The sequence below is a fragment of the Pinus tabuliformis genome, chromosome 3_2, assembly GCF_031772625.1.
Source record: "Pinus tabuliformis cultivar Carrire ecotype Pingquan chromosome 3_2, CPIR1, whole genome shotgun sequence".
In the NCBI taxonomy this organism is placed as follows: Eukaryota; Viridiplantae; Streptophyta; class Pinopsida; order Pinales; family Pinaceae; genus Pinus; species Pinus tabuliformis.
In genome coordinates this window covers 913,178,493-913,198,150 of record NC_142302.1, presented here as the reverse complement: position 1 = coordinate 913,198,150, position 19,658 = coordinate 913,178,493, and positions in this window count along the sequence as shown.

Here is a 19,658-nt window from a genome sequence, read left to right as displayed (position 1 = left end):
GAGGAAGCCAAGGAAAGGTCCCGTATACTTGAAAATAAGAAAAAGCATCAGGATTAGGAAAGCGAAACCACAACCTCCTTCGAAAATCCCTATCATTATTGATATGTCACCAAGCAAAAATGAAGAAGTAGGAAATAGTGAAGGGAAGATTGAGGAGGTTATCTATCCTAAGGCCAAAATCAAGCCACCCGTGATATCTGTAGGAAGACCCACCACTAGGGAAGTCACCTTTAAGGGACTGAAGACTAAAACTTCCCTTGAGAAAGTAAAAGAAAGGAGCTACAATAGAAACAGGGGTTGTTACAGGAGAAACAAGGGATGATACACGAGCAAAAAGAGGAGTTACAAGAAGGCACCACCACCTTAAAAGTAGATGAAAAAGGCCTCCAAGATCTTCAAGAGCCTGATCCATAGTCCAACTTAGAATCCTACTACAAATTTGTTGAGGAAGCTAGTAGGATTATACCTGAAAAAATTGTAGTCCTGGTCCTCTATGAGTTGGATATATAGAGAGGCAAAACACATAGATGGATGAAAATTACAAAATCTAGAAATGTAGAATATGTGGGCCTCATGGAGGAGAAATTCACTAAAATGGGAAAGGAATTGAGTGACTTGAGACTAAGGGAGTCAATTGTGAGTGAGAAACTACAGGAAGAAAACAAAATGTTAAGAGAGCAACTACAAGAGAAAGAGACACAACTTGCCACCATTGCAAGTTTATCTATGGAAGCCATACAATTCAGGAAACCATCCAAGTCCTATGCTATTTTCCTCAAGGAGCAGTGGATATAGTTTCAAATTAAGACATTGGACTGATATGGCTCATTACCTTTCCAAGACTATAGGAAATTCATTGAATTTTGCAAAAGGGAAAGTATGGAGCATAAAGCCAAGTTGGTTGAGTTTTTCATGCACATTATAATCCTCACAAACATGAACTTATGGGACCCCAAATCAAGGTTGGGAGACATGAAATTGATGGCATTAGCATCTTGGTTAGCACATGAGGAGACAAGGGTTGAAGGGGTAAAAAAAGGTGATGGAAAAGGAAGAGAAAGAGCCCTTATACATCATAACCTAATTGGTAAGCCCTACAATTGTCATCAGCAATCACAACCTCATCTCCTCTGATTTTGACTTAGCATCTAAGTACATAGTGTTTAGTCAATTTAGTGTGTCCTAAATTGCTACATAAGTTATCAATCCAGGAGTCGTAAACTGATGAAGTGTGGCGCATTGTATGTGCAAGACAACCTCTTTCTTACTTTATTGTTTTCATTTTTTATCTTGTTTTTGGGGTTTTGTCTTTGTTGATCTCCTAAAGTGTTTAATGCAAATGGAAATCCTAGTCTAAGGTTTTAAGAATTCTTCTAAAGGTCAAGTATGGATGTAGAATTGAAGACAAGGTTTATGCCTCTTATGGTAATTTCCAAACTTAGCACTTCAAAGATCTCAAAACACGCTATTTATAAAATCAGAACTTGAACAAAAGTGTAAACATGTAGCTACATAAATCAAGAAAAAGATAAAGTACTGAAAATGAGGTTACTATCTTTGTTGTCCATCTAATTACAGAAATAAAATCTAAACTACTGCATTGAAAACCAAAAAGAATAAAGAAGCCGGAAACTAGTGTCTGATTTCACCCATAATGACAATATTTCGTCAATTAACTTCTAAAACAGGGTTAAGCTAAAGACACCAGAAATATCGTCATATGGCATGAAAGAATGACATTTAAGCTATCTACTTGCAGACTAATGAAAGCAAAATCAATTACCTCACCTACAATCACAATAGCTCGCCAATTAACTTCTAAAATGGGGTTAAGCTAAAGGCACCAGAGATATTGTCATGTACCATGAAGAACTGATATCTAAACTATATACTTGCAAGCTAATGAAAGAAAAATCAAATTACTTCACCTATAATCACAATAGCTCGCCATTTAACTTCTAAAATGGCGTTAAGCTAAAGGCACCGAAGATATCATCATATAGCATGAAGAACTGATATCTAAATCATCTAAAAGCAGAAAAAAATCTCATTAAAATAAAAGCATAACAACTGAAATTAAAAGCTAAAGTTCAGCAGAGGAAGAAAGTCTCAGATCACCACTTGATGCAAAAACTATATTAAAAAGCTCAAGCATAACCTATCCTAAAATGCACTGATCAGTGTTAGTGGAAAATATAACAATGCTGCAAAATAATGTACAGGAGTAAAACGATTAATACCATAAACAAAACATGAGAAATGTACAGCTCAAATAAGGAAAAACATGCATGTAAACTTATACAAAACGAAAGGAAAAACCTCAGCCAGGAGGGGCTCTCTGCATAGCCTTGGGTTAACACGCTGTCACTTCAAACCACGCTTTAAACAGTCATAAAAGAAAACAGAGTTCTTGTATTATGAAACAGAGGATATGTCTCTCAGTTACAACAACAAAATAATGCTAAAGCAACAGCATCAAGACTAACTACTTGTGTTTCAAACACTTATAATTATAGAGGAAATAGATAACTATCTTTTGGAGAAAAATCTTCAGCAATGGACATGTGAACAAGTCAGAATCCGAAAGTTTAGCCTCTTGGTTTCCATAAACATTAAATCTACACAAAGTGGAAGTTAGATTGCGTTATGGAGATGGCTTGCAGATGGCAAAAATGGATCCATGAAGCCAGGAATGGTTTCAGACTTTTTCATGTGTTAGAAGAGAGTCCTAGTTGACGTAGGATTCTCTGTTGACCATCCTTTGACCGATGCCTTTATTCACAAATTCGGATAAACAAATAGGACCTTGTCCATGTGTGGATCATTTCTAAGCTTCCCATGTGCCTCGTTTCTCCTGCAGACACCTGTAACCTACAAAACAATGAAAACAACTGCAGAATTGTGAGTCAGCTATGGAGAGTGGCTACATTCCATAGCTGATGAACAAAATCTAAATCAAATAGCACACACAAGGATATAGTTCGAAAATCACTTAAATGCACTCCTGAAATCAATATGTAACAACTTTTGATAGCTTATGAGGCACTAGTATGGGAAAATAGAAGAGAAAAGGTTTAGGAAAGTATGTAGAAGAGAGGTAGTTCTGGGGCTCAACATACCCCCACTGTGAAGATGTTGCATGTCCTCATGCAACCAAAACTGTGACTATCCTTCCTTCAATTCATCTGCTCTGAGACTTCTGCTAATACATCTAACCTTTTCTTCTTCTTCCTTGGTGTCACTGTCATCCTAGGCTTCATCATAAGGCACCTGTATTTGAGGTTGATAAGGGCTCTGCTCAACCTTCTATTCTTCTTCTTCAATTTCCTATTTTTCTTGTGCCACAATCCTAGATGCAACATGGTGTTGTCATGGATAATTTTGTCCAATTTGTTTTGCTCTTTCAATGTCTCATTTTCCCTTTTGATATGTCTGTTCAGGACTTCTAGTTCATAAACTTCTTGTTTTAATGATTGGATCAAAATTTCTTGAGCTGTACCAGGCTGATTAGATGAAGTGCCCTGTTCTGTTGTAGTCTTTTCCAATGATTCAATAAAATCATACATCTGTTGCTGAGTTTGATCAATTTCTGGTGTGGTCTTCCTTGGACTGATTTCAAAATCTAGTTGAGGAGAAGGAGAATGCTGTGGACTATGGTCAGGAGGAGTGATTTCTGGTGACTGTTCTGGTGTTTCCCCTCCCAAGTCTATGAAGTGAGCTCCTTTGATTTGCATTTTCTTCAATTTTCCCTTAAGTCTTGAGCTCCTTCTTAAACCCTGTGAGCTTGTATCTCCCTTTTCTATACTCTGTTTCTCCTTTCCTTTTTCTTTTGCCTTAGCTGACTGTTCCTTAAGATGAATTAGTCTCTCAGAAAGTACCTGTTCTTCTTCCAAAGAAGGTTCTGGGGTCTGATAAATATCTTCAACATTTCTTTTCCCTTTCTGTTTTACTTGTTTTCTAATCTCAGTCAAAGTTTCAGACAACATTTCTTCTTTACTGGTTTCCTTGGTTATACTAGTAGGAGTATCTTGGATGTTTACATTTGTTCTTCTTCTCCTACTTTTTCTTGTTGAGCTTCCCTCAGGCATTTCAGGTGGGTCCTGGAAGAAATTCCTAATTAGGAATTGTTCCCATGTATCCTTTCTCTCTTTCAATTGATTTTCAACCAGAATTTTAATAAGGCCATGATGATAAAGATGAGGCTCCACGTCATCTAGATTCTTTTGCATAGTGGTAGACATTTTTCTCAAGCTACTCAACAAGAAATAAGGAAGATTGATGGTTTGACTCTCTAGGAAATTCATTAATAATCTTATATGGTACATGTACATAGACCCATACCTTCCTTCACACGTAATGAATTTCTGAATTATCAACAACAGACTAGTCCATTTTTCTTATAGGACTGAAACAAGAATTCCACATTTAAAAATGGATATGTCCATACCTGAGTAAAATTATTAATACCATAAACAGAACATGAGAAATGTACAGCTCAAATAAGGAAAAACATGCATGAAAACTTATACAAAACGAAAGGAAAAACCTCAGCCAGTAGGGGCTCTCTGCATAGCCTTGGGTTAACATGCTGTCACTTCAAACCACGCTTTAAACAATCATAAAAGAAAATAGAGTTCTTGTATTATGAAACAAAGGATATGTCTCTCAGTTACAACAACAAAATAATGCGAAAACAACAACATCAAGACTAACTACTTGCGTTTCAAATACTTATACTTATAGAGGAAATAGATAACTGTCTTTTGGAGAAAAATCTTCAACAATGGACACGTGAACAGGTCAGAATCCGGAAGTTAAGCCTCTTGGTTGCCATAAACATTAAATATACGCAAAGTGGAAGTTATATAGCGTTATGGAGATGGCCTGCGGATGGAAAAAATGGATCCATGAACCCAGGAACGGTTTTAGACTTTTTCATGTGCTAGAATAGAGTCCTAGTTGATGTAGGACTCTTTGTTGACCATCCTTTGACCGATGCCTTTCTTCACGAATTCGGCTAAACAGATAGGACCTTGTCCATGTGTGGATCATTTCTGAGCTTCCCATGTGCCTCGTTTCTCCTGCTGACACCTGTAACCTATAGAATAGTGAAAACAAATGCAGAATTGCGAGTCAGCTGTGGAAAGTGGCTACATTCCGTAGCTGATGAAAAAAATCTAAATCAAAGAGCACACACAAGGATATAGTTTGAAAATCACTTAAATGCACTCCTAAAATCAATATGTAACAACTTTTGATAGCTTATGAGGCATTGGTATGGGAAAATAGAAGAGAAAAGGTTAAGGAAAGTATGTAGAAGAGAGGTATTTCTGGGGCTCAACACATAGAAACCTAAGAGCAGTCCATTATGCATTGTGAGGATACTTTCAGGATTCTAGGAACAAAGAGTCTACAAGCTTGTTAGAGAAGGTGGCATACCTTACCTTGTAGTCTACAAATTAGAGAGTATCACTCCATTCAGAGGCTAAGGAGTGCCTTGGAAAGAACCCTATTGCACAAAAGAATCATGCAAAGACTAAAGATCAAATGGATAGAACTCAAACTCCATCCACCCTTGTTATTTGGCTTACAAGAAGGAAGAAACCAAACAGAAGAACAAAAGATATGGACAAAGATATAGACAAATGTTGTTTTTTATCCATGGGAAGGCACACCATCTGAGGCACATTGGGATGTCAAAGAGGCAACCAGGGTCATGAATGAGCTTCATATGGATGGCTACATTTCTCAGAGGATGAGAATCACCTTTGCTAGGGGGGTGATGATGGGTCCCATTAATAGGAATATTTTGAAGTTGATTATGATATCCTTCAACCCTTAAAATTATCCGTTTCTCACATGCATTCACATTTTTAGTCATAGTATGCTTATAAATAAGAGTAAAAGGTGTTTGTCATAGTGTGTGGCCTAATGTGATTAAATTGTAGGAAAAAGAAGCATTTTTTAGGAATTTACTATGCAGGGGCTTGATGGAGGCAACCAAGAGAGAATATATGGGGGGGGGGTGTTATGTGGAATTTTGCATTTATGGATAAACACAATTTCCCTAGGTGGGTAGCTACACCTAGAACAACAGATTTAAAGTGCTTAACCTTTTTCTATAGAAGATAAATAAGACAAGGGAGCTACTTGTTATCTTTTGCTTTCCTTTTTTCTCCTTTGTTTGGCTGTCATTGCTCCTTCTCGAACTTAACTCACTCGACAAGTACCTACAAGCTTAAACAAAGGAAAAATACCAATCAAAGAAAGAGATATATCTACTATAAGAAAATGGAATCGAAAGAATTTACAAATATAATCATCACACATAAAGATAAGAATATGCGAAAAGGTGTAAACAACTTTATTAAGTAGAAGGAAGAATTACAACCATGAAGTCCGATCCATTGTCACTCTTCCAGCTTGGGTTCCAACCAACATCACTTTAAAAGCAAACACTTCGGTAGCATAACAATACTTTTTTACAATCTCAACCCTTACACCAACTGTATATCCTTACAAATTATCAAAGTCTAGCACCCTATTCACTTAGTTGAGTACTCAATTTATAAGAAAATGATGGTGGATTGGTCATAAATGAGGGTATTGAATGGCCTTCCAAACTTAGATTTAGTTTCCATGGAGGAAGGGATGAGAGGATAGGAGGTTACTTAACTCATTCCTCATCCATTTTCAAGCTTATAGGAGATGATAAGTGTAGGAATCTTCTAGATGGCTCTAGAAGATAAGAATATTTCTAGAACCCTATGTGAATTTTGCTCAATCTCGCCCAGCATAGGTCAAAGTGAGCCTAAGTGCTTTGGAAAGCACCTTGACATGGGCCTACCTACACTAAATTTCACTTACCCCTATCCGAGGTTGCGTTGGTCCCTCAAGGATGCATTTCTGGACGGATTCAGGCCAAGAAACTCTCAAGGAAAGAGGTATTCAAAGAGTTGACTTGTCTAGGGCATGTGGCAACTGAATTAGGGTTTGATGAGCCCCAATAGTACTGATATGAATGATGGGAGTGATGTGCCCAAATGGATCTATAACATCTACCCGCTAAAGCATGAAGTCAAAAGTATTAATGTTCAGTGATATACTTTACGATGTGATGAGGAGGTTCTGAAGTGGATGGTGACCTACATAAATCACAATCCATAATATCATGATATTTTTATTTTTTCTCATGAATTGCTGAGGGAAGGCATACCCATTCTCAACATATAAACTTTCATTACAAGTACCTAGATAGTCATCTACAGATATAGACCGATGATAGGATGACGATCAATGTAAAGCCATTGTATGGATGATTTGGTACATTTCCTGAAGTCACAACCCGGATGGATGAAACTAGATCCAAGGTCTTCTATCTCGTTCAATTGTTCTCTCAAGTATGAGTCTAACCATGTGAATATGTGATCTGAAGTCAAACATGGGAAGACACAGTTTGGTTACCAGACAATGATGTAAACCATTAACAGACACGAGATAAATCACCAATAATGATAATGATCCTCAAGGTACTGTAGTACATTCTGCATGGTGTGAATGGATGTTTTGATGTCAAAAACCATACAACGTCTTTCGGTCAAAGGCTAGTGATGTCAACCTATCGCCGTAAGCGAGAAACCCGCCATTGATGTATGCAAGTCTCAAGGTACTGAAGGGGTGTTTCTAAGTCAAATTCTTGGATAATGTGCTGATGTTGACAAGAAGCGACTCGTCCTAGGAGGGCCTTGATGTATCCCACATCAACGACATGAAATGAGTGTAATGATTTTTGGAGACGGAATGTGACTGACAAGGTTCAGGAATGGCGGTCTTGAAAATGCAGGTTTATGAGTATTGCAAAGGATGAATGTAACAGAGTGACTTCTCTTGAACATGTCAGCGACACTAAATGGATTGGCAGCATTGACCCAAAAACAAAGTAATGGATGGTATGATAGGCCAAGGTATGATGACCATCAAGCAGATTACCCAACCCAAATAGTCGCAGTGATGAAGTGAAAGTGTCATGTTCAAGAGAGACCTGCTACCATAAATTGGTTTTCCCTCTTTACCTAGTCATTGCTAACCAGTACCTCTTTATTTTTATCAAGCTTGAGGAGGATAGCATATGCTTGTTGTATAATTCCACCCTTCGGATGAATCCATCGCTATGTGATGTTTTAACGAGTCTAGCGAAGGTGAAACTCGGTCTTTTCATGATGGACAAGTTTGTCTCTATTTTCTGTTTTAACAAGTCTAACGATAATGATAACTTGGTCCTTTTCATGTTTAGAGAGTTTGAAAAGGGAAAAAAAGAAAACTCCACAAGTTCTTTTTCGTATATTTGTCTCTCAAGTTCGAAAAAGCGTAAAACAATAAAAGAGAGAACCTATTGACCATGTTCAATCAACGTGTTCCTTTTTCGTAAATAATCTATCTCAGTCCCGGAAAGGGTTAAACTTATACTGAGTAGATGTCGTTTCTAATCTATTAATGAGGTGAAAAGGACAAGTGCTCGACAATATTTTCATATTTAGAGAGTCTGAAAAGAGCTTAAAGAGGACTCCAAGGGGGTTCCTTTTTCGATGTTTAATAGAGCTCGAAAAAGAGATAAAAGTATGCTATGTGGTCAAAGTACAATTCATGATCGTGCACATCAAATTTTGTACATCAGTGGTAAATCTGTTCAAAGCAACTCCAAACTAATTAAACATACCTGTTTCATTGGTAAAAATAGGTAGATACTAAAGTTTACTCATTTAATGCTCATGAAATAAACATAAAAACAAGAATTTACCCTGTTATTTTCACCATTTGATATTTACCATTCAGTTTATGTTCTGACCCTGTTTTTTACCTCAACCTTCAGTAGTTGATTGCGAGAGATTATGTGGATCATTTCTCATGCCGTCTGGACCGGGTAGGATATCTACCCCTCCTTTTTATTTTCATGTCATTCTTTTACTATTTCATGCAAGTTTTTAGGGTTTTTAGGGCCCTTGGGGTTTGAATATTTCACCCTAGGATTAGCGTAGGCTTCCATGTTGAAAACTACACTAGGGAGTACCTTGACAGAAGATTTGCTGCACTGCAGTGCACTGTCTCCTTGCCTGGGTTGCGCTGGGCGAGTTTCACAAACTTGTTTCACCAATTTTGCCCAAATTTTCTTTAGTTTTTTGCATGAAAAGGATCCTAACTAAGTTTATGGTTTGATTTCAGGCTTTCATCAGATCAGAATGTCTATTACTTGGTGAGAAAGAGAGCATGAAGAACAAGAAATGGAGGCCCTAAATAATCCGGGTACAGTTGAGGCCCTCAAAAACTTTGGGTTTCTCAAATACTTCAAGTTGTCTAGAATGAGGCAACAACCAGAACTATTGTAGTTCCTAGTTCATGCATGTGATCCAACAGATCAAACTTTTCACATAAGGGACAAAGTGGTCCCTATTACCACCGATGATGTTTACATTCTTACAGGGTTGTCGATATGTGGTGCCCCCATATCTCTTTCAGGTTCCTCCCGTGGAGGGGAATCATTGAGGGACTATGTTTGACAATTCTGTTGGCTAGGTACACAGCCTAGAAAGGACGGAACGATAACCATAAAGGATATTCGTGATTTTCCTTTGGGAACAATCCTTTTCACCATCGCAAAGTTGGCAGGCATTGTGACACTTCATCTGGCGAATAGATCATACATGCAGTATGCACTTGAGTGTCTTGAGCCAACTTTATTCAATTGGTGTCAGGCAGTACTTTCTTCAATGAAAGAACAACTGACAAAGGTAAAGAGTGGTAATACCAAGAATTTTAGCTATGGATCACTCTTAATCGCTTTTACCTTAGAGAGAATTCCATTAATGCAACCCCAACATGTAACACTGGGTGTAACTGGTCTTATAGATCCACAGATGCAGAGGTGGGTTGAATTGATGGCTAGACATGCTGGTCAGTCATCGATTACATTTTCTATTGCATTCTTCAGTTGGCTCAATTGACAACACATTTTCACCGAGGAGCATCCATACACAGGGATGGATTTTCATGGAGATCCAGAGTTGAGTTTACCAGTAGGAGCTCAATGGGGTGCTATAGGTAAATTTATTTTTACCAAAATGTTTTTTTATTTTTAAGTTTCTACATGTTTTTGTGTTTTGATGTTCCAAGACTAAACTAAAATCATTCTCATGCATGCAGATGTGGGTATTGTTCGACCTGTGACATACCAACAGGAGGCAGGTGGACCAACACGGAGAAACATTGGAAGAGTAGTTCTCCAGGATTTGGATTTGGTCGAGACACTGGTAGAGTTGCAAGATCATGTAAAGGGATTAACCCTCAATATTTTGGATGTCCAGATCGAGGAGTTACCTATGAGGCTGTAGCACCATACTATTTGTGTTCATGGGTGTTGGATGCAGATCTTACGCATGATAGCTCAGGCTATGACCTGTTATCATGAGCATCACTAGGTCTACCTAGGATGTTTTTTTGCATGATTTTTGAGTTCTTAGATCAGATGACCCAACGTGTCTTGGACACAAATTTTGTAAAAACTTTTAAAACATCTATCTATTTTACATTCAAAGTTTTTATATATATATTGTTATGTGCAATCCTATTCAACTGATGATGTGAATTGAAAATTTACTTTTACATGTGTCACAAATGTCTGTTTAACACATAGTTTGCTAATGAATCGGTTAATGTGTTAAAGTTTCTAGAAATATGTTTGTTAGCTACCTATACCAATAGGTTTCATATTTCATGATTGGCAAAGAAAGTTCCAAATATGCTCTGCTTTGATGATGCAAAGATCCCATATTTCCAAGAGAAGACACTGTGTGTATATAGCCTTATGGTGACTCAATTTTGATGGATGGTCCAAAAGCTTAATCTGGATCATGCCATGTTTCAATTTTCTGTTGTAGATTAGAGAAAGAAGTCTGTCCAAACTATCTAATCTTAGCAGGCCAGTAGCTTAGGTAGAGAATTAAGGTTCCCAACTGCTTAATCTGGGACCTTGGAAGAAATAAGGGTAGTTCTAGATAGGAAATCAAAAGAAAAGGCCAAGAGAAAAGAAAAGGCAAATAAGGGTCTGCAAGTCTAAGTGCACCCTCCATGAAGAAACAAAAAATGTTAGGCAAATAGATGGGTAAGCAGATAGGGGTTGCAGAAATGTCATTCCTTACAATTGAAAATGTGCTAACCTATTCACCAAGGAGCACCAATGGATTGAGAAGCTCTTCTTCTCCATCAGGTGGCGGAAAAGCAAAGGAGCATGCCTAACATTCCATTTTCCCTTTTCCCATTCATAACTAACATCCCTTCATCAGTTGTGTTCATAAGAGAACTTGAGGTTTATGCTGGTGCTTATTCCTTTAAAAGCCACACTTCTTGTCTAAAAATCTTTTCATTTTGATCTACTCCCTAAAACTAAGTGGTTTTCAAATAAACTTAGTGATTTCATTCCTCATTCACCTCTTTTATCCATATTAACCCTTAACTTTACTATCTAAATCCCCTATGTCCCCCTTTCCCTACTATAATAACACTATGGTGTATAAATCCCAGCATTAAATATATATCCTCCCTTTAGCACTATAGCTAAATAAGTTTGTCAAGGGAGACATTAGTCCATCAGGGACTATGATCAACCCTGTCAAGGGATTGCTCTGACCTCAGGTTGGAGTGACAGCCTCCCCCTAAGTCATCACCTCACCTCTGTCCAATAAATTCCACAAGAACCCCCCCAACCTACTCAAAACCCACTTTTAAGCCTTTTTCCCCCTTGGATTAACCTTGCCCCGAAAAAACCCACAAAAAGCACTAAACCTAAGGTTCTCCGCCCAGATTATTTAAACGAATATTTTAATATGCTGGCGGGACCCCCCCAACCTGCACGATCTGTCGGAAGGCCCGCCAGCCGTCGATCGTCTGCCACCCACGATCTAACGGTGGGCGGGCATTTTCAGTGTCGGATCTGCCGACCTTTAGCATCCGGGGAACGATGGTTTTCCGCCCCGTACACGAGACGCGTGGCAGGCGGCGGGGTTGTTCGGAGCCCCCCTCCCTGATACCGCCTTTCCCCAAAGGTGGTGCGGGGAAACTGCTTACCACCATTCCGTTACCACCTCCCCCTTACGACATGCATACGTCATCCTGACGTAGCGCCCTTCCCCGCCCCCGTGCCATGTGGCCCTCCACGTAGTGCTGCCACCTTATCCATTGGCCACCGTGTCCTGCCACCCTGGCCCACACCTCAACAGCCACGTCACCCCCGTACCCAGGCCCGCCATGACGTCATGCTGACGTCATCGGCGGCAAGGTGCCAATTACCTATTTTTTCCGAATTTGTCGTTAAAGTCACGGTTTAAGCCGTTTTTTATGTCATTTTCGCGCAAAAGAAGACATAGCCATTGCAGCTGGTTCACTGCCAAAGTGCCTCCGGACCTCCAAATTCAAAATTGCAACCGTACCAACTCATCAATTCTGCCTCCACAGTTCGGCCCGCAAGCTTTTCAAGCGTTTTATCCAGGTATTCACCGTAATTCTTCCATTTGGCCCATGCATACCATTTCTCTATAAAAATCACCATTAAAGCACTTGTCAAGATTCCATACAAGCTCTGTCTACTACCTAAAAGTAAGCTAAGGTAACCTGCATTAACCCGGAACCATAATTTGACACTAAAACAGTTAAAACGCGGACCAAGATTCTAAAAATTGTCCTCGAGGGGCCCAGCATTGTTCCCTTTTGCCGGGTGTAGACCTGCTGCAGCTGCTTTCCTAAGTAGACCTCCCATAACCTTGCATACCCCCAGCAATTCACAACCCCTGTGAATTTACCAAAATCTGCAGAGGCAAGCCTGCTTTTCCACTCTAAAAAACATTTCAGACATTTTCCACAGTTGGCCTATCAGTTGAACTCTTAGGAGGTTTGCAAACCATTGCACTCATCTTACTCAAAATCAAATCATACAATGGCTGCCCCTACACCCACAGCTCTCAGTGTTGCTCCATTAAATCCACCCAATAAAGACCTGCAGTCCTTGCCTCTTGCTGACCAAGACTACCTTATTGAAGACTATGTGGGAGACAGGGACTTTCTGCAGACCTTCAGGCAGTTGAGAGAGGACTACCTGAATGGTCATGATACATATGGCATATGGGAGTCCAACCTGCCATACTATTGTCTCCCCTCTGTAAATGTGTTTCCTGAAATCATTCGCCTATGTGCTGAAAACTATGATGTACAGCACAGAGCCATCAGCACCCCATCTAGGAGGATCCTCTTCTACATTAATCCGGAGTCCATCAACAAAATGCTACATTTTGATCAGACAGAGCTGCTAATCCCATTCTCCATGAACTATCTGCTGGACATTGGTGCCAAGATGACCAGTGAGGAGATTCAAAAGGTCACCAGGACATTCATGAGACCTGAGTGCCAGCCTGCAGGGCCACCTCCTTATTTAGATGTCCACTTCACTGAAGTAGGCAGATTACTCCTGGACATGATTGCTTATGTGCTGGGATACAGAACCAGCGAACATGTGGATGAGACAATGCTAGTATTACTAGCTGTTTACAGCCCAGGCCAACCCCCTGCCCGCAAATACAACTTTGCCAAGTTTATAGCTAACAAAATCCATGATCAGTTGGGTGCAGTGGATAGATAGGGGGTCTTCAAGTACTCGGCCTATATTTATCACCTCTTTATGTATTATCAGTCTGAGGCTTTTCCATGCTATATCAAAAAGCTGGATTATAGAGGAGAAAGAAGATCTGTCATCTTCTAGACCTCTGTCTATCACATAGTCACAAACTCACCCTATTCCTATTGTGAGTTTGTTGACCAATTTGTGTATCTAGTCTCTTGCCTATTGATGAGGTCCCCTCCTCCCAGAATGTCAACTGAGATACAGAAGGCTCTGCAGCTTTCCAAAAAATGCAAAATAGGTGATTGGTACCTATATGAGGATCACACAGTCATCAGAGTCTATGGCTGTGAGCTCTGTCCTTACAGACTCCCAAAGTATGTGCCCATGAGGATATTTGCCTTGGAATATTATAGGCAGTTGATTCAGTCTGACCTCACCCATTTCCACAGCTCCAGAAAGAAGGCCCACCTCAAGTTCAAACACCAGTTGGGCCCCTTCATCATGAACAAAAAAGAAGGATGGGAATATGCTGACCTCATCCTCAAGGACAAATATAAACTATCATACAGTTTCCAGTGGGTCCCTTATGACCCTGAGGGCTTCATTACTGCCAGAAGAAACAAATACAGGCTTCTAGGTTATAGGCATTGTCAATACCCACACATTGAAAGATATGCCAACCAGCAAGAGTGGCTGCAGGGTACTCTAGTAGAAAAGCTAACTGAAGAAGAGATAATGCTAAAGAATATGAAGGAGCTTGAAAAAACCATTGACCTAGACTCTGTGCAGCAGGTACCTTTCAAGCGACCTTATTCAACAGGAGAAGGGACCTCGGCCTCAAGGACTGCACCAGTAACACAAGCACCCTCCACAGCAGCACCAGCTGCAGACAAAGGTAAAGGGATAATGGGTGCAGAGGAGAAAACAATGAAAGAAAAGCCCGCCCCTGCAAATGAGCAGCATCAAGAGCCCCAACAAGGGCAGCAAACAGAACGGAAGCAAGAGCAGACTGCCCCTCAACAAACGGAGCTACCAGCAGCTCCAGTAATGCAAACTCCACCTCCACAGACTGAGCCATTGACTGCTCCTAGTTTGCAAACCCCAGCACACGAAGAAAGGGGTACGAAAAGAGATAGAGCAGAGTCCACTCCAATTAGTGGATCCTCCCAACAACCAGGAGCCAAAAGGCAAAGGCTAGACTCCCCAGAGGTAGAAGACATCACTGAAGAATTCCTTGACAGCTCAAGGAAAAATAGGGAGAGCACCCAGCACACAGGGACAAGCTCCTTTCAGCAGGAGCAAGGATTGCAACTTGGTTTGGAGGTGTCTTCCTCCTCCCAGCAGAGCAAGAAGCCCAAGAGCACTAAGGCTTCTTTCAAACAAATAAAAGCTCAGAATGATCTACTGAGGGCTGAGGTCTACAAGCAATTTATAGATGCAACACCAGCCCAGCAAGAAAGGCTAATGTCTGTGTATGACATTAAAGAGGAAAAAATAATCCTCAGTCACTTTAAGCCTACAATACCGCAGCCTAAGTTAGCTGCAGATTTTGTGAAGACAAGGGTGGAGGTCATGGCCAAAGACATCCATCCCATGGATCAAATAGAACTCCACAAGCAAGCTGGAGAAATGGTTTATGCAACCTTGGTGGAGAGGGCAACCATGGCCCATGAGCTGAAAGAATCCCTAAAGAACACCAATACACAGTTGGATTTCGAGAGAATGTCCTCCTTGGCCAAAGACAATAGAATAAAGTCTCTTGAGGACATCATCATTGATCTTGGACATGATCCTAGTGATCCAAAGGGTGTGAAGGCCCTTATGAAGAAGAAAGATGATGACCTGAATGCATTAAAGAAGAGGTTGAAGCTGCAGCCCACAGAGCATCCTCAAACCGCAGAGCTTCAAAAGCAAAAACAGGTTGATGACCAATTAGACCTCATAATGCAGCAAGACCAGAGGATCAGGGATTTGGAGAAAGAGCTGGAAGGAGCATTACAAGATAAACAGGGAGAATCCATTTCCCAAGCTCCTCCAACTACTTCAACAACAACAACAACTTCAGGGGCAGCAGTGGCCCCCACAACAGAAGCAGCAGGAACAGCAGCAGCTCCAGATGCCAGTGCAAGTATAGAAGAATTGACCAAGGCCATCAAGGAAATGGAGCTCCAGGCCAATGAAATAAAGAAGGCCAAGGAAAAATTGGCAGAACTGGATGCCAAATATGATAAGTCAAAGGTAACTGTAGCGGAGCAGGGCAGAGAAATAAAGGCCCTAAAAGACAAGATCAAGGCCTTAGAGAAGGAACTGAATCTAGAGACTGCCATGGCCGACATAAAGAGGATTCTATGGGCCAAAATCGCCCATTCCATCAATCAACAATGGAGGTCAATCAAAACAATACATGAACAGATGGACTTAATGGGCCAAGCACAAGCAGAAATCCATAAGGCCAAGACAACACTGGGAGACAAGCCAGAACAGGCCAACAGGATGATAGACTTCCTGAACAGGCAAGAAAAGGAGGAACTGGCAGCCATAGGCATTGCCAACAGAACCGAGGCTGTCCTCACTGCTAAGAAGGTACTAACTCTCAGGAACTATGTACAAACGGTGGAGAGGAAGTGCTATGAGATACAAGCTGAGGTGGAAGAATACAAAGTCAAGATGGCAGTGCTGCAATCAAAGGGACTGCCCAGCCTCCTAAGTGGTGCAGGAAGACTGATCTCTCGAGATCAATTTGCCAACAGAATGGCAACCACTATTGAAAATCAGATTGTTGCATCTGGCAGTACATCTGAGCAAACAGGGCCCCCCACAGGACAGAGCTTGTATGAAAAACTTGAAGGCATGTTCTTCATTGAAAATGAGGTAAATCATCTGTTTGAAACTCCTCCTAACTTTTATAGGTATACAGAGGCCGATGAGACCTTGATAAAAATTCGGAGACATCAAATGCCTAAGGAGGATTGGTGGCAAGCGATGCTTCAGATTTTGCCACGGTAGCCTCAGTTGTTCGGCCACTGCCAGCTCCAGGTCACTACAAGACAAACAGCATGACAAAGTCAGAAATAAAGGTAGCTGAAAGGGTGACTCAGCATAAGGACAATGACAGCTAGCCTAAAGGATAAGCAAATGCGCATATTTGGACAGCTTAGCCTCAGCCGACTTCGACACCCACCAAGTCATCAATTTCTGACTATTTTTGACAGCTAAAGCAACAAAAAGTTACTACAGCTTTTACTTTCTCAGCTACCAAGCTCCAGGAGTTGGCATAACATTTATGAGCCATTAACTCCTTTTCTTGATCTTTTTACATGTAAATTTTGTATAAATACTCCCCTTAGTAACGCATAAGGGGTTGGTGATTTTTGACTCCAAGGAGAATCTATTGTATACTTTCAGTTTTACCTAATACAGAGGGCTGGACCAGCTCAGTGATTTCCTGAAGTATTTGATGTATGGATGATGCTAGATGTGCTGATGCAGAATTCCTGTGCTGTCTGATGAAATAACAAGTTTTTCTCAATCTCTGTTTCTTGTCTTATTATGTTTATCAAACCATACTTATGTTGTACTAAACTAGCAGTAAAGAAAAAGAATAGTACATGATTTGTTTCATTACACCTTGTGCTCAATTTTTACTTCTGTGAATGTTGGTTTCCAGAATTAACGATATACATGAATCCTTAACTGCTCATGTGTCTATTAATTCTAAATGTGTTAATGTTAACTAGAAATTCTTCATTGCTTCTAGATTAATGTTTCCTACCGTCTTTTCTTTAGCAGTTTTCTGTGAGATTCTTAATTGCCTTGCATAAACTGGACACACCCCACTCAATCACTATTATAAACGTTGTTTCCTCAGACACAAATCTGGCTCTGCAGCATCACTAAAGTATCACATGGTATCAGAGAAACTAAAGGACCACTGACTCCATGCCCAATGGACTAAGACATGCTAGTAAGTACCTATACATGTTAACTGGAATCATCACCAAACATACTTCAAAAACAACACCTTGAACATCATAGCTAGCCTAAAATGCTATCAAAACAAAGCTAAACTTTAAAGAGAGAGCCCTCTCTGATTACAGCTTGGTTAGAGGCTGCAATCCAAAGACTGGTTAGTGGTTACCCCGGCCGTATTCCCTTGGGAGTCATAGGGAACAACCTGGGTGTTAACAATGTTGATATTGAATGTATTCAAAATGTCTTTCCAAAATACAAACTCTAAGGAACATATGAAGAATTGTTGGGTTTCAGATGGTATAAATGTTTGTTAGTTGTAGTACAACGAGTTGTGAGTCCATCCTGACGATGATTCAGCGAATGCCAAGTGAAATGGCATCAGAGAGAAGTTCGATCAATGCACTATACTCAACGATATCATTTGTCGAACGACATATACAAATTCCTTGAAAACTCACTAACTCACCACTTGGAGTGAAAATGGCCCATGTTGCAGAAGATAAGTTTTGAGTACTGTGACTAACACCATCGGTGTAACCAACAAATGGTTTCGAAGATTTCGACATCTGCAACAAATGAAAAGTGGATTACTTAACCACATAAAAACTCTAAAAGACACACTAACAGACACACATTCAATTAAAGCATATATATAGTGATTTTACTACACTCAATTAAGCGTAGTAATGTTTGAGGTACAACCCATTTAGGGGCTACGACAATGGAATTCCATCATAGTCCACCAACTCATAGGCACCTTTTGCCAAAACACGCTTGAAAATGTAAAGACCCATCCATAGTGGTTCAAATTTTCCTGCTCCAAGTTTATCAGCTTCCTGATCATAAAGCAAGACTGGGTCTCCTTCTGATAAAATGCGAGGCTTGACATTTCTGGCGTATTGTGCCTTGATTTGTTTCTTATGCACATCGTTAGCCAATGCAGCTTCACGATGGGTTTCATCAATATGGATGAGTTCTAAGAAACAGGTTTTTCATCAGAAGTGTCAGGTTTTGAGAGATGAAATTTCACATTGTATCGTCAAGATGACTCCGGAACATACACCAATTGAAAGGGTGTGAATCCAGTTGTATTCCTCACCGAGGTTTGATATTCCCACAAGGTAGAGTACAAGATTAAATGCCATTTTTGTTTATGAACCCTTATCATTCTTTGAAGCATGCACTTTAGTAATTTGTTGATGGCCTCAACTTGTCCATTTGCTTGCGGATAATAAGGAGTAGAACTATCATGCAAAATTCCTAACTTGGAAGTTAACTCACTCATCATGTGATTGCGAAAATGCGACCCATGATCTGTAACTATAGCCTGTGGTACACCAAACAGGAAAACCATGTGGTTGAAAACGAAAAGTGCAGTCTTCTTGCCACTGTTGTTTAATGTCGGCATCGCCTCGGCCCATTTTTTGAAATAGTCAACGATGACTATAATATACCCATGCCCCCTGGCTGAGGTGGGGTTACATGTCATGAAGTCAATGCCCCATTTGGTGAATGGTCCAACAATGACGACATGATGCAATGGTGCAGGTGGTAATCTAGATTTACGGTCATATATCTGACATGCATGACAGCTTCTGATGGAAATAATGCAATCTTTGAATATGGAAGGCCAGAAGTAACCAACATGGAGAATTCTTTGTGCGGTAGCATAACCAGATAAGTGTCCACCACAAGCACCTGAATGGAAATCATTCAAAACTTTCTCAACTTCCTCATGAGTGAGGCACCTTCGTAAAATCATATCGATACCATGATGATAAAGAGTGTCACCAACGATCAGATAATCTTTGGCTTGGTATCAGATACGTCATTGTTGTGAGCAAGAGGTATCAGGCCGTAAAGTTTGGGTCTGGAGATAAATCCATATATCTCCATACCACTCGTTAGATGACAAAATCAGGAACAGAGACTCATCCAGAATTGATGGTTCTGAAATTGAATCAATAGTATTCGAGGGAAGGTCGCAAAGAAACTTAACAAATACTAGAGATTTCTTTGATTT